We start from the raw sequence: 19008 nt of genomic DNA, 5'->3' as shown, positions 1-19008 counted from the left end.
TTAATAAATGATGCCTAGACGTCTCCAGCAGCAAATTAGTACAACATTTTTAATGAAGACTATTTAGAAAGTTGCTTAACTTTGTATTTAGGAAGCAAATTAAAAGAATACAAAATTCTGTACATAGAGGTTAAGGTGTATTTTTGCTATGTTTTGAAATATCTCTATAAAAAAATTCTATTGTCCATCGCTGGGAAGAAAAAAAAAAATAAAAAAGTTAAAACATAAAAACAAATACCATAAAAGCCATATAAATACATACAGCATGGAATGAAATAACTCTTTAGTCTGACAAACATTTTGATATTATTATAACCCTAAGCCTAAATATAAAAAAAATCATATAAAGCGTATAAAACACCATAACGCAGTCAACTATCGAAAAGACCCTGTATATCATTCTCAAGGTTGCCAGAAGTTTCCTGTATAAAATCCGAAGTTTTGTAGCCTCAGGATCCCATGCATTATCTTATTTCTTCCCGTCTATAGCTGCGGAGTACAGGCAGGAGCTGTAGATTTTGTGGACAGGCGGAATAATGCTACGGCAGAGATTGTAACAACCACCTCTTGCATTGTAGCTTATTTTTATCAGCGTCTCGGAGAAAGAATATTTTCGCATTTATCTTATTGATACTGTTATTGTAGGACGGAGAAAAGAATTACTTGGTGTCCTGCCTGGTGTTGACTTCAGCATTCATTATGTAAAATTATGATACTGTGGATACCGTGCATTGCGAAAGTATTCGGCCCCTTTGAATTTTTCAACCTTTTCCCACATTTCAGGCTTCAAACGGTTATTTGTGAATCCTTCCATTGTAGATTTTGCTTTATGTTTGGGATCATTGTCTTGATGAAGGACAAATCTCTGTCCCAGTCTCAGGTCTTTTGCAGACTCCAACAGGTTTTCTTCAGGAATGGTCCTGTATATGGCTCCATCCATCTTCCCATCAATATTAACCATCTTCCCTGTCCCTGCTGAAGAAAAGCAGGCCCAAACCATGATGCTGCCACCACCATGTTTGACAGTGGGATTGGTGTGTTCAGGGTGATGAGCTGTGTTGCTTTTACGCCAAACATATCATTTGGCATTTTGCCCAAAACGTTTGATTTTGGTTCCATCTGACCAGAGCACCTTCTTCCACATGTTTGGTGTCTCCCAGGTGGCTTGGGGCAAACTTTAAACAACACTTTTTATGGATATTTTTGAGAAATGGCTTTCTTCTTGAAACTTTTCCATAAAGGCTAGATTTGTCCAGTATACGACTGATTGTTGTCCTATGGACAGACTCTCCCACCTCAGCTGTAGATCTCTGCAGTTCATCCAGAGGGATCATGGGCCTCTTGGCTGCATCTCTGATCAGTCTTCTCCTTGTGTGAGATGACAGTTTGGATGGACGGCCGGGTCTTGGTAGATTTGCAGTGGTATGATTCTCCTTCCATTTCAATATGATCGCACAGTGCTCCTTGGTATGTTTAAAGTTGTGGAAATCTTTTTGTAACCAAATCCGGCTTTAAACTTCTCCACAACAGTGTCACGGACCTGCCTGTTGTGTTCCTTGGTCTTCATGATGCTATCACAGACCAGGGGCATTTATACGGAGACTTGATTACACACAGGGGATTATATTTATCATCATCAGTCATTTAGGACAACATTGGATCATTCAGAGATCCTCAATCAACTTCTGGAGTGAGTTTGCTGCACTGAAAGTAAAGGGGATGAATAATATTGCACGCCCCAATTTTCAGTTTGTTCTTTTTTACAAAAGTTTAAAATAAGCAATACATTTCGTTCATCTTCACAATTGTGTCCACTTGTTGTTGATTCTTCACCAGAACATTAACATTTTAATCTTTATGTTTGAAGCCTGAAATGTGGGAAATGGTTGAAAAATTCAAGGGGGTCGAATACTTTCACAAGGCACTGTATATAATAAACCATTGCCTGTGCCACTTTGTGCTATTTGCATATCTCTTGTCATGTAATTTTTGGTTCGAAAATTTTTGAAAAAGCAACCGCCTGATTGTTCAGTTTTAGTGAACGTGCCCAGGACAATAGCCATGTGCGAGGGCTTCCCTTTGCTTACCCCGGCAAGCTGCAAAAAAAGGTATTGAGTGATTGTGTGTGATTGCTGCATTGGTGCCTCTGGGTTTGGGTCTTCACTGTTTCTGGGTTTGCACATTGTGCGGTACCATCTTTCTTCATACGCGCAATAAAGAATACAGTCCAGGTCTTAAAAACAACGTCTCTTTTATGTTTGAGTAGTCACACACATGGGATAACACGTAACACAATCACCATCTTGCGTATTTCCGTATACCGGCTCCTTTTTCAACATTACAGGCTAGCAACAAGGACAACAAACTAGTTGCGGGCATTGTTTTGGTGTATGCACCCTTCCCTGATATCAAACCACACGGGTCAAGGTGTATCGCTGTGGTAGTATACCTCAGCTCTGCTTTTCTCAGAGCCCCTCCTAGAGCCAATGCCCCTGTGTCAGTGTATTTCAGCCAGGCGTCCCCTTCTCTCTCAACGTCCCCGTTTCCGCTGTCCAACACTATGTCCGCACTTGTCACAGGCTTGGTTTCCAGTGGTTCCCCCACTGTCTAAAGTCCTGTATCGGTACATTTTCCTTTTTAGCTTGGTATCCCTCTCCACTGCTATTCCTCTCACTTTCGGTTCCACTAGTCAACTCAACTTCCAGAAACAGGAAACTGTTCTTTCCTATATACCTAACACTTCTCCCCTGTTAGGAGCTTAACCCTATAACGCCTAAATATATGGAAATCTAATTATATCTGGAGGAAACCAGTGACCTCTTGTGGCAAGTTCTAATACTGCGGCCCACTTAACTCTAGCCATTTTATACACTTTACATTAACAACACTGCTATATCTCACACTACAGTACGTTACATCTTAAACAATACTAAATTACATATACATTACACCACTATATTAAAACCATTGATGTCTTCAGGGAGGTACATGACCGTAGGTCCACCCTTACATTTTTATCAATTACAGAAATTGATTTCTCATTGTGTTGTAGCCACCCAATTGTCTTTTTAAAGGGTATCTGTCACCAAATTTCACAATAAAAACATTGATATTTTAAATTTGAGGATGCTGGAGTGCTTACTAAAAGTATTCATATCAGAATGGCTACATAATTCTATTTTAAAAATTTCAACTCAATTCCTGCTCAATCATATTGTCAGCTCCTCAGCTTAATCCTGATCTACTTAACCTGATTGACAGCTCTTTAGTGTCCATCCTCCCTGCTTCTGAATCTCAGCCATGAGCTTGATCAATATCTCCTTAGTCTCCCTTCTCCCTGCTTCTGCTGAATATCTGTTTACCTACAATATTTGACAGCGCCTTCATGTCTCTCCTCCCTGCTGCTGCTGAATTCCCACCTACCTAGCCTGATCAACAGCCCATCAGTGCTTTTGCTCCCTACTGCCTAATCTACAGTCATCTACCATGATCAACATCTTCTTAGTGTCCCTCCTCCCTGCTGCAGTGGAATCTCCAGCCACCTTGCCTGATCAACATCTCTTTAGTGTCCCTCCTCCCTGCTGCTGCCTCTTCAGCCATCTAGCCTGATTGACAGCTCCTTAGGTTCCTTCCTCCCTACTCCTGCTGATTCCTCACCTGCCTAGCCTAATTGACAGCTTCTTAGTATTCCTCCTACCTGCTACTGAGTCTCCACCCACCTAGCCTAATTGACAGCTCCTCAGTATTCCTCCCACCTGCTGCTGAGTCTCCATTCAACTAGCCTAAATGACTGCCCCTCAAGGCTGCTTTACACGGTACGACCGATTGTGCGATTTCACAAACGATCGTACCCGCCCCCGTCCTTTTTGCGTCACGGGCAAATCGCTGCAAAGTCGGTAACCCCCGTCACACATACTTACCTCTCGTGCGACCACCCTGTGGGCGGCGAACGTCCACTTCCTGGAGTGGGAGGGACGTTCGGCGTCACAGCGACGTCACACGGCCGCCGGCCAATAGAAGCGGAGGGGCGGAGATGAGCAGGATGTAAACATCCCCCCCACCTCCTTCCTTCCACATAGAGCCGGCGGCTGACGTGGGAGGCAGGTTCGCGATGTTCATCGCTCCCATGGTGTCACACGGAGCGACGTGTGATACCACGGGAACGATGAACAACCGACGCCGGATTTCAGAACCGATATTATGGAACCTAGCGACCAGTAAACGACTCACGATTTGTGAGCGATACTGCGTCGCAAGGAGGTGTCACACAGGCCGGCATCGCCAGCGATGCCGGGTGTGCGTCACAAAAAACGTGACCCCGACAATCTATCGCACGATAGATTGTCTGGTGTAAAGCAGCTTTCAGTGTCCCTCCTCCCAGTTGCTCCTGAAATCTCTCACTGCTCAGTACAAGCTGCAGTTGTTAATCAGGCTGGGTGGACTAAGCCTGAATACACTTGTACTCATGAACCCTTACTCTAAATCTGCTCAGTTTAATTACAGGATTATATAACAATTCTGATATGGATTTTCACAGTAAATACAGAGGCCTCATCAGGTCTACGATTTTCTTTTAATGACTCCTTTTAATCTTCCTGCCAAGAAAACCTCATAAGGTTTCAGGGTCTTATACAATACTTTAGGACTCCCTATAGTAGCTTCCTCAGATGAGCCCATAGAGTATTTTCCTTGGAACCTCTATACAGTACTTTCCTAAGAACCCCTATATAGTTGTAGGAAGGTGTGGTGTGATGCTAACCCGATGCAGTTCAGGGCTGGACCACCAGGTGTCGCAAAAGCAAAACCAGATAGGAACTAATAGAAGAAAACCCTAGGTGGTGCAGAAGCTAGGGGAGAGTAATCAAACAGGCCGAGGTCCATGCACTGAAAGGTAACGTCAGGAAAAAAGGGAAAACCTAGACAGAGGCACAGCACAAGCCGAAGTTGGTACACAAAGGAAGTCAGTCAGTAGGAAGAGATGAACTAAATAACCTGAATGGGAATGAGAGGAGAAGGTGGGTGATACAGAGGGAGGTAAACGAAGGGAGGAGGACAGAACACCGGGAAGAGCAGAACAGAATAAAGGGATGAGATGGAGGGGGTCATGGGGAGATCAGGGAATGCAGACACGGGCAGAGGGAGGAAGTCGGGAGAGGTGGAGGAAGGGAGCGGTAGCGGGACAGGATCAGGGAAGACATGAGCAGATCAGAGCCGAGTACTTGCAAAGACTGGAAATATCACTGGCAGCGCTGCAGCGGTCGGCTCCGTAATAAAGCAGAGGGGAGTCCAAATCGAGGTCCGAAAGACCCCCCCAGGGTCAGGGAGAGGCCGAAAACCCAGAGGGGACAAGAAGGGTAAGCCAGGCATTTCAATGCTAGATGGTGCCTGCTGCTACAACCATCCCAGCTCTTCTACATCAAGAAACCACATTTCGATAGCATCAGTGCATTATAATACTTCAACAACATTTACAATACAGAGGAATAACACAACACAATAGGCGTGGGGGGGGGGGGGGGAGGGGATGGACTCGACCACCTCCTACACAGAAACTCTCTGAGAATCCCTATACAGTGCCTTCTCACAATCCCCATATTGTGCCTGCACCCAAATAGTGTCTTTTTCATAGTATCCTACACAGTGCTGCCTCAGAACACATGTACCTCTAAATCCTATATAGTGCCTATCTTAGATGTCCCATCCGAAGTCTGGGTCAGAATCCCCCATATAGAATCTTCCGTAGATGTGTCCAATATAGTGCAGCCTCCCTACCAGCGTACAGTGCCTGTCTCAGAACCCTTATACAGTGCCTGCCTCAGTTGCCGCATATAATGCTTTTGTCTGATGCCCCCCCATAAAGTGCTTGCCTTATAACCACCATACAGGGCCATCCTCAGATGTTTACACACCGTGCCCCCAGCAATCATATGATGGATGTGCCTGATATAGAGCACTGTATATGGGGCAGAAGTGAACAGCTTCCATCTTGTCTGGGTGTCTGGCGGTCTTTGCCTAAGCTGTTTTCTCATCATCATAAACTGGTAAAATTGGAAAGGAGCAACTTTGTAGTTTACAACTTATTACAATTCGTCTTCGTTCTCACTTTACAGCTCATTGCCTGATTTCTGGCCACTTCTGCACTCTGCAGTTATCAGTCTCCTAGACAAGGAGAGCAGCACTTGCAAGCTCCTTGTTATAGAGCTGAAAGCGCTGCCCTTAAACTGTCCGCTTCATTGCATCACACGAGCTGCAATTCTCCTGTGATTCGAAAAGCAAGGAGCATTGTGCAATATGGACTAGGGGCTCATCCACGCTGTTAATCATAAGGAGCACACCGCCTCCGAGGGAGCAAGAAGGTGGGTGGCTGGAGAGCTGTACACTCCTCCTGAGCACCCCATATAGCTGTGGTCTATAAACCCCTCTGCTGGCTGCTGTGTTATTTGACACGTTATGTCAAATAACACAACATAGCGCCCTCCCCGCCCACGTCATGTCATGTAACCGTGGCCTAAGACAATGTCGCGGGCGGGGAGGGCGCTGCGCTCACCACGCTGCTCGGGTCCGGCACTGCTACTGCTTCGCTTGCTGCTCGGTGGCTCTAGCGGTGGGCCGGATCCGGAGACTTGAGCGGCGCTCCTCGCCCGTGAGTGAAAAGGGGAATGGTTTGGGGGATTGATTGTCCGTGACGCCACCCACGGTTGTGGTGAGGTTGTGACACCACCGCTGCTCTGGACGGTGATCCCGGGAGCGATGATAGGGAGCAGCTTTGTTGTTAGTTCTCCCCTCCGTGGGTAGGGGGGTTGGTTGTCTCGGGGCCCGGTGAGGGGTAGGGATGGATGGCAGGCGGGTTACGGGGCCTGGCGAGGTGCAGGGTCGCGGGGGCAGCGCTGTGCTGCACGGCATGGTGGTACTCACTCAGCCCAATGGTGAATGCAAAGTCCTTGGTAAAACACACGGCTGGATGGACAGGGCCCACTGACGGCTGCGGTGGTTTCTGCTTCTTGTAGGTTGATGATGACTGTCTTTCCCTGCACCTTTGGTTTGTTTGTGGTACTGATGGCTTCCCACCGGTAACCCGCTCCCCAGCTTGGATGGAAGCTGAGGGAGCCCCTTTTGCCCGCAGACTCTGGCCCTGGAAACTGTAGCCTTGGCGGTGACTGTGTTTCCCTTTACGGTGTGAGCTGTTGCCTTTAATCGGGTCTTGACTGCTGGGAAACCCAGGAGGTTCCCTTCGATAACGGATTTGACCAGTTTTACGGCGACTCCTAGCCTGGTCGGGGTCCGTAAGCCCTGCCGAGTGGTGCTGGTCTCTCTTTGCTCCCCGATCCGGTACCGTCAGGCCACCGTCCATCCCCGGTCCTTACGGTTCGCTCCAATTAGCCTCTCCTGCAGACGGTCACCACCGTCTGCCAACCTTGCTGTTCCGTCCGGGCCACACACCCGGACGCGGTCAGTCTGCTCTACTACCACTCCACTTCACTACTCCTCAACTCAACTCCTCTCAAAACTGATCTGACTCCTTTTCCCGCCTCCAGGACTGTGAACTCCTTGGTGGGCGGGGCCAACCGCCTGGCCCACCCCCTGGTGTGGACATCAGCCCCTGGAGGGAGGCAACAAGGATTTGTGTTTGACTTCAGTGTGCCTAGCCGGGGTGTAGGGTGTGTTGTTGTAGTATCTGTGACAACCTACCTTGTCCAGGGCGCCACAACAACACTTCCTGGCGCTGACTGGGGGAGGCGTTCCGCGTTCTGATCCATCTCATCCTCGCATTCACCACCCTCCGGTTGATGAAGCAGGAATTTCATCTCATGAAACACGATTTACCATTTGCTCAGTAATTCACGGCGCTCCTTCCTCCAGTTTATGAGATGCAGGAGAAAAAAAAGTGTAATTTCTGGCGCCGGGCTCCGCTTTTCAGGTTCATCTGTTTCATTTGACAGAAACTATGCAAGAATTTAATTGCTTTTCTTGGTGCGCCTGTGATTGGGCCACACACATTGTTCTCCAATTTACTCATTGAACTGTGGCTGTTGTTGATCGTGTTCTTTTCTGCTCCTTTAATGTTCTGTTTAATTCCCTTAGTAATGACAGCGCTTCTAATATCGCGCATGAAAATGGCGCTGCAGCCCGGCTTATTAGGGGACGGGAGACAGAAGGGTCCTGTCACCGAATGGACTCTGCTACATCTTGTCGTAAGACAAAGTCAGGACAAGAGCTGTAGAAAGCACAATGGCTGACAACGAAAAATGCTGCCGAGAGAGAATGTTACCATGGTATCACTGAAGAAGGGAGTCAGATAGAAATGTCATAAGGCCCTTTCTCTATAATATTAATCCTCAGATATTCAGCTCTTATCTGTCCCCCTTCAGACCCTGAAGAACGGTGAAGGAGGATATGTTACGCCCTGGACTAGCCAGGTAGTCACAGGTAGGCCCTTGCATAACACCAGTCCCACATAGGTAACACCAGCCAAACACATACACCCTACTCACCTCCCTCAGTGCTTAATGGACATGTGGCACCCCAGGACCTGGTCGCCACAAAAGCATTGCCCTTCCAAAGGGTTAATGCTGAGCCTGGAGGTAATTGGGAGGTCCATTGGCCAGCAAGTTTTAACATCCAACGCAGTTCTCCCTCCGGCCAGCAGGGGGAGCTCTGAACCTGGAATTCCAGGGAGCCTTCCCCAAGTCTGACCTGAGGGAGGAAGTAGCAGGCAGTCTGTAGAGAGAAGTAGAAGTGAACAGACGCAGAGTGAGCTGTCCTGTGGATCTGGGGCCTAGAGCTAGAGTAGCTTGGCCCAGGGAAGCAGGAGTAGCAGAGAGGCAGCGAAGAGACTCGGACATCGGAGTCTGTGGCCACCAGGGCTTAAAATACTCCCTGGTAGCCGAATCCGAAGGGCAGGAGAGCTGCAAGCACCTGGCCCATATACATCCCGAAGACACAGCTGCAGCATCAGGGCCCGGTATGGACTCCAGCAGAGAAGCACCAGAGAGGGCCTGCGCAGCCTGCTACAAAGGGAAAGGGACGTACCATCGGTCCCAGCAGCAAAGAGGGCCACTGCTGGATTCAGAGAAGCAGGGTCCTATCATAACAAAGAAAAGCACAGGAGTAGGCCTCATACTCAGCTGGCCAGAAAGATCACCCCAAATACTTCCAGGCCGACCGGATCCCCATCACCACCTGTAACGGTCTCCCAGGACTGGACTGTTCCCAAAGTAAAAGAGGAAAAGGTAAAGAGACTGTTGTTTGTGCCTGGTTCTTTCATTGCCTGTCGGCCCTGCACCGTGTTAGCCACACAACACCATAGACTTTCACGAGCACTAACAGTGTCCCCGGGGCTCCGCTCCACCTGTGGGGAGCAGTACCACCATCGCTGCTATATCATCACCCCGGAGGCCTCACACAGCAGCGGCGGCTTAATAGCCGCAGACCACAGGTGGCGTCACGAACACAAACTTTATGCATCCAGCCACATATTCTACTGACACCCACCAGGGCCACGGAGCCGGGCCCAGCCACCACTGACTACCCCTGGACTAGTCCGGCCCGGCACCGGGTGTCCCATAGCCCTGGGGTGGGCGAGTCAACTTTGGCGTCACGAACAGGATTTCGTGCCCGGTCCCACCGGGCACTGTGCGCCTGCAGAAACTGTGCTTAAAAGACTGTGTTACTGTTTGCAAACTGCCGCCGCCATTAGCCTCACCGAGCGCAGGAAGAAGGGGGCGTGCCTGACAAAGAGCGCGAAGGGAGCGCGCCATCAGAGCAGAGCGCCGTTAACCCCGCGCGACCCAGAAGGGAATTTGAAAAGTGAACGGAGCCTGGTAAGGTCCACTAAGGGGGAGGAAGATGTCCGACTCAGAGGGAGAGCAGGTGGCTGCCATAGCCCGAGGCGCCGCAGCACCGGCCGAAGCAATCCCAGTCGCCGCCGCCCCAGTCCCCGCTGTAGCGCCGGTAATGCCGATCACAATGCCGTACATCCCGGGAGCAGAATGGCTGCCGCAGTACTCCGGGGAGTCACATACCTTGAGCGACTTCAGAGAAAGGCTGCACAGCTTGTTCCGGGTGTATCCGCTGACTGAGAGCCAGAAGGTGGGCATATTAATGGGGCAGCTAGCCGCCGCGGCCCAGTGTGAAGTGAAGTCCTGGCCTGATACAGATTAAGGGACAGCGACCCAGATACTGGCCAAGCTAAAGAGTACTTTTGACACCCGCACCGCAGCGGAAATAAAGATGAGATTCTTTGGATGTAAGCAGCGGGCCACAGACAGCATAAGGGACTATGCCTTAAACTTGCAGGAGGCCCTGAAAGCAGTTAAACAGGTGGACCCAGAGAGTGTACGTGAAGAAGACAAACTCCTAACTGAGCAGTTCATAGAGGGGCTCCTGTCAGATGCCCACAGGACACAGCTGCGTATCATGGTCCTGCAGAACCCTGCTCTGGACTTTGCAAAGTTTAAGGACCAGGCCATCCGGGTACTGAGAGAATCTACATCGAACGACCCAGTACCCCTCCGGCCTCTTGCTATCACGTACCCCGGGGTGGTGCCTGCAACACGAGCCGCTGCAGGGGCTGAGGCGCAGTCCCTGGATAAGGATCCCACTGCAGAGCTCAGACAGCAGGTCCAGGAGCTGACCAAGACTGTAGCTGCCCTTGCCAAGACCGTGCAGTCTCTACAAGTGACCCCATCGCCTGCAAGAATCGAGTTGGCCTCCAGCCCAGATGACGTCCCATGGATGCGACAGAGGAGGATACCGCCGACCCGAGGCAGAGACACAGACCGGTATGATTCAACGGGACAACCGATCTGCCGCCGCTGCAGCCAGGCGGGCCACATTGCACGACACTGTCCTTTAAATGGGCCGAGCCTGGGGCCAGGAGCCAACCCCCAGGTGTAAGGAAGCCCGGCTCAACCCCCAGTCGCAGCAAGTATGTGGGAGGACGCCCGGTCCTTCCTATTGTGCTGGATGGGATCCCTTTGAATGCCCTCCTGGATACGGGGTCCCAGGTAACAACCATCCCTTATAAACTGTACAAAAGATATTGGGCTGATTCAGACATTGACCATGGCCCAGATGATGATTTAACAATTGTGGCTAGTAATGGTCAGCCCTTACCTCAAATTGGGTACAAAGAAGTAACCATTAAAGTGGGGCGGGTAGAATTGCCATGTCAGGGGATGATAATTGTAGATATTGATCGCAAAGAATCTGACCCACTGCTAACCATTGGTACAAACGTGATAGAAAATTGTATTGCCGAAGTGATAATTTTGTTGCAACAGGCGTCTGAAACTGCCAGCTCCGGGCAGCAGCGTGCCCTACGGAGAGAGATCAGAGCCCTGATGAGGAGGCAGCAGGTAGAGCTGGCCGGAGGAGAAATTGGCAGTGTGAGGGTAAGTGACCCCCTCCCCATTGCAATACCCCCAAGAAGTGAAATGTTGATATGGTGTCGGGCAGCAATAGGCCTCAAGGGTCAGGATTACTATGCCTTGGTAGAACCGGTGTATTCAGACAGTTGGCCTGGAGTCCTGGTAGCCCGAGGGGTAGCAGACGTCCGCAAGGGGAGAGTGCCTGTCCGTGTCCTGAATTGTGGGGAGGAGGCGGCCAAATTGCCCCGGTACGCCACTGTAGCAAAATTGTACACTGTCAGCAACAATACCATCAAAGCAGTGGAACCCTTGATCCCGTCCGACCAGGCGGAAGATAATGGCTCCAAGGGGCAGCTGGAAGACTGGTGCCAAAAATTACATGTGGGCACCGACTCCACCCCCTCACACCAAAAGCATGGGGTTTACCGGGTGGTACAGGAGTACGAGCGGGTCTTCAGCAAACACCCCCTAGATTTTGGGCAAGTGAAAGGGGTTAAACATCAAATCCCCACGGGTGATCATCATCCCATTAAAGAGAGATACCGCCCTGTACCCCCCGCACAGTATCAGCGTGCCAAAGAGATGTTACGGGAAATGAAGGAGGCTGGGGTTATCAGAGATAGTTGTAGCCCCTGGGCAGCTCCACTAGTGCTCGTAAAGAAAAAAGATGGTACAATGAGAATGTGCGTAGATTACAGACAAATTAACCGCATTACACATAAAGATGCTTATCCACTACCCAGAATAGAGGAGTCACTAACAGCCTTAAAGTCAGCTAACTATTTCTCCACCTTGGATCTCACCAGTGGGTATTGGCAGGTTCCCGTGGCAGAGGCGGACAAGGAGAAGACTGCATTCACGACACCAATGGGCCTCTGCGAGTTCAACTGTATGCCATTCGGGCTCTGCAACGCCCCAGGGACATTCCAAAGGTTGATGGAGTGCTGCTTGGGCCACCACAACTTTGAAACCGTGCTGTTGTACCTGGATGACGTCATAGTCTACTCCAAGACTTATGAAGACCACCTGAGGCACTTAGCAGAAGTGTTTGAGTCTTTGTCGAAATATGGCCTGAAGATCAAGCCATCCAAATGTCACCTCTTGAAGCCAAAGGTACAGTACCTGGGTCATGTGGTCAGCGCAGAAGGTGTGGCACCTGATCCGGAGAAAGTCACCGTGATCAAGGACTGGCCGAGACCCACGACGGTAAAAGAGGTGCGGCAGTTCCTTGGGCTGGTGGGCTACTACCGAAGGTTCATTGATGGTTTCACAAAGATAGCAGCGCCCCTTCAAGATCTCCTGGTGGGCCAGCCAAAGCAGGCTAAGAAGCAGAGCCCTCCATTTGAATAGAGCAGCCAAATAGAAACATCCTTTGTCCGGCTGAAAGGGGCTCTCACGGGAGAAGAAATTCTGGCTTACCCTGACTACAGCCAGCCGTTTGTACTGTATACAGACGCCAGCAACGTGGGACTGGGAGCAGTTCTGTCCCAGGTGCAGGGAGGCAGAGAGAAGGTAATAGCTTACGTCAGTAGGAAGCTGCGGCCCACAGAAAGGAATCCAGAAAACTACAGTTCCTTCAAGCTGGAGTTCCTCGCTATTGTTTGGGCGGTGACTGAACGCTTCAAGCACTATCGGGCATCGGCCAAGTTCACCATCTTCACGGACAACAATCCGTTGACACATCTGGCAACAGCCAAGTTAGGTGCGTTGGAACAGCGGTGGATGGCCCGGCTGTCTAACTTCGACTTTACCATCAAGTACCGGGCTGGCAAGAAGAATAACAATGCTGATGCGCTGTCCAGAATGCCTCACTTACCCGAGTCTGAAGAAGACCTGGATGAACTCGAAGAGATAGAGTTACCGGCTTTCCATCACCAAGGTGTTTCCCAGTGTGAGCATGCTGTAGGAGTGAAGCGCTCGAGCCAGCACGAGGTCTCGGTCAACCCATTACTCCACCATAATTGGGAAGAGACACAGAACGGTGACCCGGCCGTGCGATTGGTCAAAGAAAAGCTAGCACAAGCTGAGACCCATCTTGGCCCAGATGCTCCAGAAGAAGCCCAGCAGCTGTGGAAGTAGAGGGGACGACTGTTCACCTACCAAGGCAAGCTCTGCAAGAGATATGTCAACTGGCGAACGAATGAACTCGTCTGGCAGATAGTGGTCCCGCAGAGGGATGCTCCAATGGTCCTAGCAGCTTATCATGATAACGCAGGACACTTCGGGTGGAAGAAGTTGGAGACCCTACTCCGTGATCGGTTCTACTGGGTGCACATGAGAAAGACAGTCGAGAAGTGGTGCCGAGACTGTGGTCCATGTAACCTGAGTCGGAAGGATGATGCCAGCCAGAGGTCTCCCCTACAGCCAATTGTCACGAAGCAGCCCCTGGAGTTGGTGGCCCTGGACCACGTGAAGTTAACACCAAGCCGGTCAGGCTATGTGTACGCCCTCACCATTGTGGACCATTACTCTCGTTTCCTGGTAGTAGTGCCCGTGAAGGACCAGACAGCCAGAACAGCAGCGAGAGCATTTCAGGCCTACTTTTGTCGACCTCACGGTTACCCTGAAAGGGTACTGACTGATCAGGGTCCTGCATTCGAGGCAGAAGTGTTCCAAGAGTTCTGTAACATGTATGGTTGTAAGAAGATCAGAACCACACCGTACCACCCCCAAACCAATGGATTGTGCGAGAAGATGAACCATGTGGTTATTGATATGCTCAAGACTCTACCTTTGGAAGAAAGAAACCAATGGCCAGAGAAGTTACCAGATCTGGTAGACTTGTACAACCATATCCTGGTAAATTCGACCAACTGCAGCCCTGCTTACCTGATGCGAGCCAGTCCTGGCAAGTTACCTGTAGACTTTGAGATGGGGACTGTGTCACCTGAGGTGGTTCAGGAAATAGAGGATTGGGATACAGAGCGGCAGCAGCAGTACCGTAAGATCCAGGAATGCGTAGAAAGGAGCCTGTCTCAAGCAAGAACGAGACAAGAGCAGCATTACAATCAATCAGCCCCAGCAACTCCCTTAGCACCTGGAGAACAAGTCCTGAAGAAGAAGCGGAGGGCGCATAAATTGGATGATCAGTGGGAGAAGGAACCCTACACCATTATCCCCTCCAACTTTGACAACAGTAAGGTATGCCTCATAAGCAAGGATGAAGGCAAGACCTATCAAGCAGTTTCTCGAGACCGCCTGAAAGCGTGCCCTGAACGGTGCAGAATCCAAAGGGAAGTGGAAGAAGTACAAGAAAGTCCCCAAAGTCAAGAAAAGGAGGAGGAGATGATCCAAACAATTCTTGGAAAATTCCCCAAAACTTGGACCCGAAAAAACAATGCCATAGTGGTACCAGTTTTGACGTTCCCGCAGTTGGTCGAGCCAGAAACAGAAGAGGTTCCAGATCCACCTAAAGAACCGTCCGCTCCAACACAAGATGACAAGCCAGCAGTGGAACCGGAGGTTCAACCCCCTGCCAGTGGCGAACCTGCCGTACCCTTGGCGAATCTGAGCTCCCGTAGGCAACCAACGTGCATCCCTGTCAGGGTTAGGCCTACCAATAACACGGGGGGGGCAGACACTCCAAGTAGTCAGGGACAAACCCCAGAGCTACGCCGGTCCCAACGTAGCACCCGGGGACAGCCCCCTCCAAGGTATAGAACATAGAAAATAAAATACCTAACAGAATGTAAATAGTTATGTGAAATGTCTGTCATGTTGTGTATAAAATGCTTTTTGTCTTAGGTGATTAAGTAAATGGACAATTGGGCCACTGGACTATGGGTGGCCAACACCTAAATTGTTCATAGTTAGCACCAGTGTGCTCAACACCCCTGAAGAAAAACCCGTCCGGCGTGCATAGAGTGGGGTCATCAATGCTCTGACGCACGCCCAGAGCCTACGTTGGGGGTTTGATCGCGGCGGGTCCCCCATGGAGCAGTGTAATGGACACCCGGAAGGGAGCCACACTGGACTCTATAGTAGTGTTTAAGTTGTAACGTTTAAGTAATGCACCTCCCATAATGGGATGAAATGTTGTAACCTGTTTTGTTTTTGTTTCTACAGTCCGGGAGTACTGAATTTAACTAAGGGGGAGTGTGGCGCCCCAGGACCTGGTCGCCACAACAGCATTGCCCTTCCAAAGGGTTAATGCTCAGCCTAGAGGTAATTGGGAGGTCCATTGGCCAGCAAGTTTTAACATCCAACGCAGTTCTCCCTCCGGCCAGCAGGGGGAGCTCTGAACCTGGAATTCCAGGGAGCCTTCCCCAAGTCTGACCTGAGGGAGGAAGTAGCAGGCAGTCTGTAGAGAGAAGTAGAAGTGAACAGACGCAGAGTGAGCTGTCCTGTGGATCTGGGGCCTAGAGCTAGAGTAGCTTGGCCCAGGGAAGCAGGAGTAGCAGAGAGGCAGCGAAGAGACTCGGACATCGGAGTCTGTGGCCACCAGGGCTTAAAATACTCCCTGGTAGCCGAATCCGAAGGGCAGGAGAGCTGCAAGCACCTGGCCCATATACATCCCGAACACACAGCTGCAGCATCAGGGCCCGGTGTGGACTCCAGCAGAGAAGCACCAGAGAGGGCCTGCGCAGCCTGCTACAAAGGGAAAGGGACGTACCATCGGTCCCAGCAGCAAAGAGGGCCATTGCTGGATTCAGAAAAGCAGGGTCCTATCATAACAAAGGAAAGCATAGGAGTAGGCCTCATACTCAGCTGGCCAGAAAGATCACCCCAAATACTTCCAGGCCGACCGGATCCCCATCACCACCTGTAATGGTCTCCCAGGACTGGACTGTTTCCAAAGTAAAAGAGGAAAAGGTAAAGAGACTGTTGTTTGTGCCTGGTTCTTTCATTGCCTGTCGGCCCTGCACCGTGTTAGCCACACAGCACCATAGACTTTCACGAGCACTAACAGTGTCCCCGGGGCTCCGCTCCACCTGTGGGGAGCAGTACCACCATCGCTGCTATATCATCACCCCGGAGGCCTCACACAGCAGCGGCGGCTTAATAACCGCAGACCACAGGTGGCGTCACGAACACAAACTTTATGCATCCAGCCACATATTCTACTGACACCCACCAGGGCCACGGAGCCGGGCCCAGCCACCACTGACTACCCCCGGACTAGTCCAGCCCGGCACCGGGTGTCCCATAGCCCTGGGGTGGGCAAGTCAGACACACCAGGGGGGCGGAGCCAGGCGGTTGGCACGCCTACCGAGGAGTTCAGAGGGCCTTAGGCAGGAAACACACTTGAGTTGAGTTGTTAGTTGGGAGTTGAGTTGGAGAGTTCAAGTGCAGCAGACCTGTGCCCAGGTCTGCCGCAGACTGACAACAGGTGTCTGGGTCACAGCCCAGTCACCTATTGTTAGGAGGCAGACGGTGGCCTTAGCCTGCAGGAGCCGGGAAGACGGCTCGGGGGAACCGTAAGGGACCGGGACAGGGTAGTGGCCGGCCGCTGCCGACACGGGGAACCGACTGGAAACCGGAGCACATAGGGGGCTACTCACACCCTGAAACGAGGTCCAGAAGCCACTGGACTGAGTTAATTTACTGATTGAGGTCTGAACTATAGGTCCTTTCCCACCCAAGTCCCGACTGAAGACAACAGCCCACCGAGGGGGATAGAAAGCCACCGCACAGGCAGAGAGATCCCACGGGCCAGCGTCTGCGGGCAAACGGGCTTCCCCGACACACATACCGTCTGGGAGCGGACTCCCGTCGCTGAAACGAAGGCAGTCTGCATACACACTACACGGTGCAGGAGAAAGGCAAAGACCACCGAACCGGGTGGGGGACCAGATGCAGCCGTCTGCGGGCACCGACCACCATCATCTTGGTTTACCAGAGACTCTTGTGCATCAATCATAGTGAGTACAACTGTGCCCTCGGGCCGCGCACCGCCCTGCCCCGCCAAGCACCGACATACCATCCCAATCGGGTCCCGGGGCCATCACCCCTACCCACGGAGGGGTTAACACCTTTGCTGCGCAACATCTCCCCCAGGTGCCTAGTAAACAGCAGCGGTGGTATCCACATTCACCACAGCCTGTGGGTGGCGTCACGAACTTAACTAAAAAACCACGGCCCCGGCCGTAAACCTAACCCATACGTAGCGCCAGCATCCTTTCAGAGCGAAGTGACTCCGGGTCCGGAGGCGCTCGAGCCACCCACTAACGAGCCCGGATCCGAGAGGCTCGGCTGCAGCCGAGCGCGGGGCGGTACAGATATATATATGTATGTATGTATGTACAGTGCTGGCCAAAAGTATTGGCACCCCTGCAATTCTGTCAGATAATACTCAGTTTCTTCTTGAAAATGATTGCAATCACAAATTCTTTGGTATTAACTTCATTTATTTTGCTTGGAATGAAAAAACACAAAAGAGAATGAAACAAAAATCAAATCATTGATCATTTCACACAAAACTCCAAAAATGGGCCAGACAAAAGTATTGGCACCCTTGATGTGAAGCCCCACAAGTGTTGTGTCGGTGCATTACCTTCAGGGACTCCACGCAGCTGGATCCTGTCACCGGTAGGAAATCTTCTATTTGTCGTGACGCCACTCTCAGAATTGCGGTCAGTGGGGACCGCCACTGCAGATTAAGGGATGCCTGGGGCTGATGGTGGGTGCAGTCGGTTGTAATAGCCTCCTGAGAGTGAGGCAAGCCCCAGGGCCCTGTGTAGGTGTGTAGAACCACAAGGCGCAGAATAACTCCACACAAGCAGAATGTCTTTCAGGGGTTTTACTCACAGAAGGTGGCAGAGTGAGTAACCCGGGCGTAGCTGGGATGAACCAGGCTGGAACCAGGTGTCTTTCAGGCTGACTGATGAGGGTGACTACCGACTCGCCTTCCTTAGCCCTTTGCGTTTTGGGGTAACCCCGACTTTTAGTCCCTATGGGGGTCACCCAGGGAAGTTGCTGACGCCTCTCTCCCCTTCGTTTTGGCCCGTTTGCTTGTAGCCTGGACCAGGACACTCCGGCTGCTTGCCTCCTGTGAACTATGGGCCCTAACTGTGGCTACGTGGCTGCGGACTCTGTAGTGTTGTGGTGTGGGCTTTGAGGGCCCCACACCGGCAGGTTTAGCAAGGAAAGGTGGATCTATCCCCGCATCGGGATCTGCCGCCCGTTTGGGCCTGGTTCTCCCTAGCAGTCTCCTTACTTCCCACTCCGTTGCTCTCTCTTTAGCTGAAGATGGATTTCGGGTAGCACCACTAGGTGACCGTTCTCCCCCGTCGGTAGCCACTGCGCGGACGCTGTCAGACTGCAACAGCCCCAGGGGTCTGCTCCTGCTCTCCCCTGAACTGCACACTGAACCGGCTCACTCGAGGGACCTGCACTGCTGCTCCTGTCAGAGCTCCTCTTCCATGCTCCTCACTCCTCCCCACTCTGCTTCAGACTGTTCTCCTCCTTCTCCCCCTTGTGCCTGCCTACGCCACCTAGCAACCAGGCTCTCTTACCACACCCCTTGAGTGGAGATGGAGGCTTTTGGCCCCCTCCACTATTCCAGTGGAGGTGAAGGCTTTGCCCCCTCCTGGGATCCCCAGGGGTCCTCCCAAAGGTACATGTTTGAGACCTGATCACTATGCGCCTGTGTAGTCACACCTCGGTCAGCCTTCTGGATTACCTGTTTGTACTGTCCCCA

Source organism: Anomaloglossus baeobatrachus, chromosome 1 (assembly GCF_048569485.1).
Source record: "Anomaloglossus baeobatrachus isolate aAnoBae1 chromosome 1, aAnoBae1.hap1, whole genome shotgun sequence".
In the NCBI taxonomy this organism is placed as follows: Eukaryota; Metazoa; Chordata; class Amphibia; order Anura; family Aromobatidae; genus Anomaloglossus; species Anomaloglossus baeobatrachus.
The sequence above is the reverse complement of the archived record's forward strand: the minus strand, read 5'-3'. Positions refer to the sequence as shown.